This window comes from Podarcis melisellensis (genome assembly GCF_964234715.1).
Source record: "Podarcis melisellensis genome assembly, chromosome: 4".
NCBI lineage: Eukaryota > Metazoa > Chordata > Lepidosauria > Squamata > Lacertidae > Podarcis > Podarcis melisellensis.
Genome location: NC_138531.1, coordinates 36,807,977 through 36,812,316, shown reverse-complemented (window position 1 = coordinate 36,812,316; position 4,340 = coordinate 36,807,977).

The window sequence follows — 4,340 nt, the reverse complement described above, 5'->3', positions numbered from 1 at the left end:
AGAGGGACGCTACCTTATAAACATTTATACTAAGCAAATGGCTGCCAGAATCATTCATGTACACAGCTTATTCCAGCTTGGTCATAAATGCCCCAAGTGGTAGTGCTTTCAGCATTTGCTTTGTATTAATTATTCCATAGTTTAATTCAGGTTTTTTTCAAAGACAGTCTTGTGGTCAGGAAGCTTTTTCTTAAGTGAAAGTCATTGCAAGCCAAGAATGAATAAAGCGTGTAAAGCCGAGTACATGAATAACAATGCCACTTAAATTATTTACAAATGGCACTCATGTAAAGAAGTCTCTGCATTGTTTCATTTTTTAATTTACAAGGGTTTCACTTATGTGGGTCTATAACTTTGTTTATGGAAGATTTGTAGTTGTTGTTTTTTAAAAAATAAAACCTTTTAATAATCTGAGTGTCTGGAGGTGGTTGGAGGATAGATGGCGGCTAACAGATTGAGGTTGAATCTTGACAAGACAGAAGTACTGTTTTGGGGGGACAGGAGGCGGGCAGGTGTAGGGGACTCCCTGGTCCTAAATGGGGTAACTGTGCCCCTGAAGGACCAGGTGCGCAGACTGGAAGTCATTCTGGACTCACAGATGTCCATGGAGGCGCAGGTTAATTCTGTGTCCAGAGCAGCTGTTAATCAGCTCCAACTGGTACACAGGCTGAGACCCTACCTGCCCGCGGACTGTCTCGCCAGAGTGGTGCATGTGTTAGTTATCTCTCGCTTGGACTACTGCAATGTGCTCTATGTGGGGCTACCTTTGAAGGTGACCTGGAAACTACAACTAATCCAGAATGTGGCAGCAAGACTGGTGACAGGGAGCGGCCGCCAAAACCACATAACACCGGTCTTGAAAGACCTTCACTGACTCCCAGTACGTTTCCAAGCACAATTCAAAGTGATGGTGCTGACCTTTAAAGCCCTAAACAACCTCAGTCCAGTATACCTGAAGGAGCGTCTCCACCTCCATTGTTCTGCCCGGACACTGAGGTCCAGGGCTGAGGGCCTTCTGGCGGTTCCCTCGCTGCGAGAAGCCAAATTACAGGGAACCTGTCAGAGGGTCTTCTCGGTAGTGGCACCCACCCTGTGGAACGCCCTCCCACCAGATGTCAAAGAGAAAAACAACTACCCTACTTTTAGAAGACATCTGAAGGCAGCCCTGTTTAGGGAAGCTTTTAATGTTTAATAGATTATTGTATTTTAATATTCTGTTAAAAGCCACCCAGAGGGGCTGGGAAAACCCAGCCAGATGGGCAGGGTATAAATAATAAATTATTATTATTATTATTATTAACAACTGCTAATTAAATTGTGTGATAACTTATGAATATGGAAAATCCTAAAATGTGGCAAACCTAACTTTTTTTGGGAGGAGAACTTGTCTCGAAATGAACTTGTCTCAGAACAAGTTCATTACAGAACTAATAAACCTGAGTCTAGGTTGTACTCGCAAGACTGAATGTTTCCCCAATGGGACATCCTTGTGGAATAGACATATACACGACTACACTGTAAATGTAAGAATGGCATGTAGACCAAAAATCTCCATGTGTTCAATGTGACTTCCATCAAGTCAGTCAATGTAGGGTTGTAGCCTTAGCATTTCATACATATTGATCTATTTATCTAGGTATAATGCGCATTCAGTAATGTGATATAGAGGATGGGCAACTTTCCATGGACAGAGACAAGAATGAGCAGAGCAATGGATGCGCTTTTTGCCTTTGTACCATAGACTGCATTCCAGCCATGCATGAATGGGAGGTTTCCCTTAGCAAGCCACTGAAATAAAGCAGAGACCTGAGAGAAAAGTCCCGATGACACTTTACTGCACAAACTGAACAAAAATGGCAAATAATTTGGGGAGGGAGACCTACAAACCAAATATATGGAGAAAAATTCCCTCAGAACTACATAACCAATCGTAGTGAAGATCATGCCGCTTTGCCTGGTTGCTAGGCCAAACCCCCACTGCACCCCCTTTAGCTGACTAACAATTGAATTAACCCTTAAGTAACAAACTGAATGATCCCTGCTATTGCATTTCTGACAGTTTACACACACACACACACACACACACACACACACACACACACACCTCTCACCATCCAGGCAAGCAAGCAAGAGGTATGATCAATTTGAAGGCTACATCCCAGGCTGGCAAAAGCACTCAATGACAGGGTGGAGCCAGACTGGTGAAGGGTATGTGGCTTAAGGAGATTTAGGTGGGCCAAATAAAGAGCCCTGGAGGTCCACATTCAGCCGCCAAACCTGAGGTTTCCCACCCCCTGCCTTACCTGCAGACTGAAGTGGTACACCCCAGGTTTACCACCTCACAGCCAACTCATCTCAGTGAAATAAATCTGAAATGTCTACCCCTTTTGTTTTGAAGTAAATAGAGAATGCATATGTTATTTGGGCCCATTCGATTTGAGCCTCTCATTTGACAAAAAAACCACACCAAGATTCTCAACGATACGCTTGCTGCCGGCATGCAAAGCAGCAGCTGAGGAAACACGTCTGCTGAGAAGTCAAAGATGTGCACAGATGTGTAACCCTTTCCCCTTCCACTTTTTTCTGTAACTCCTCTCCCCAGTCACAAGTAGGAAGAGGGGCTGTGGTGGTGGGAAGCTGTAGAGAAAAAGCAGTGACTTGGTTTATTTCCAGTCCTATGTCACTTTTACATATGTTCACTGATGATAAATCCATTCTGTCACATTCACACATTAATCTTCAATTTTTTAAACCTTGCACAAAAACTTGCATTTAAATACATGTTCTAAGTTTGGATAGTGTGCTAGTCATTTGAATCCATAGTGTGTTGTATTGCCTAGTGGTTGAAAGACCTCCAACTCTTACCTAAGAGTTTCATGCCTTCCAACCTCTAGCTAATACTACACAATTTACACACACTTTTCTTCTTAGGTACCATGACACCTGCTTTTGTGTTTAAAGATGTATTTGTGTCTCAAATTCACATTTCTAAAAGTTTCTCTCAAAATGCTCATTTCAAAACAATCATACTGGAATTTGCAAAGATCTCATTCCTCAAGCATCTCCAGTCAAAGTATGAACTAATTAGATGGGATTTCCACCCCATCCCAAAAGAGTTTACTTCTCTTTCTTACATTCTACATCTAACACAGCAGGGCCCATGTGGACTGTGGAAATGCAATATTCCTGCCATGTAACGCTCAGCTTTCCAAATGTGTCCTGGCAGCTGACTCGTTATTAAAAACTACGGCCACAAACAAGGCTTGATCTGCCTGATGTCAAGCTGTTTCATAGCTGCAGCCTTTATTGGATCTCATCAGATATTCCCAAATAAGATCCACATGCACACTATCTTTAGCTGGAGGGCAGGCCTTTGTATTCTCCACCAGTGGGCAATAATGGGCTTACTATACCTATCCTGGGATCAGAAACACTAAATATGTAGCAGCATGGGTGAGAAAAGACAGGAATCTCTGCTGTAGGTGCCTTTGCAGTCTCATAACTTATTGGCTCTATGAGCTGCTACCTAGATGAGTCACTTCCCTGTACTAGGCTGTCTACTTAGAGGCAGACTCTCTCTCACACACAATCTAATAGTACATTGCACTAATATGTATCTGTTCCTTCCTAAAAGCTCTTCTCACCTTCAAAAGAAAAGAAAAGAAAAGAAAAAAGAAAAGAAAAGAAAAGAAAAGAGGCCAGTATCTGAATGCTTTGATTGTTAGCATGAATAGCCTTTCTAGGGATTAATTACGCGACAAGATCCACCAGGCTTTGCAGCAGGGCTAAGAGCTCTGAGCCAAAGATAGTTGCAGAGGTGTGAAATGAAATATTAAACCTGAATAATGCAAAAGGGTGTTGCATTAGAAGCCGAGGAATTGAAATTCAGCTTTGATTGTATTGTGGATCTGAACACAGGGAGAAAACCATCGAAATAAAGAAGCACTTTGAGAGGACTGATTGTAATCAGGCAGAAGCCAGCTCTCTCTCTATCCACTCTACTCTGTAAATGTTCCTCTGTCTGTTTTCACAGGAGCAAGATCAGACCGGTTTACAGCAAGTGATGTAGTCTGGCAGTGGAATATAGAAAGAAATAATACATATTGTTGAGCGCCACCCCAATCTCTGAGCGGTGAGAGATTCCAGGAGTTCCTGGCGCTTACCTAGGGATCATGTTTCCTTTTGGAATGTGACATGGCGGAGACTGTGGTGTCTTTATGATATACGCTTTATTTACACATATATACAACCAGAGCCTGCAAAGGAAGGGCTCACAGCATTGACACTCCACAAGGGTCTTGTTTCTCTCATAGCCACAGACTTGGATTCAAAATGAAAAA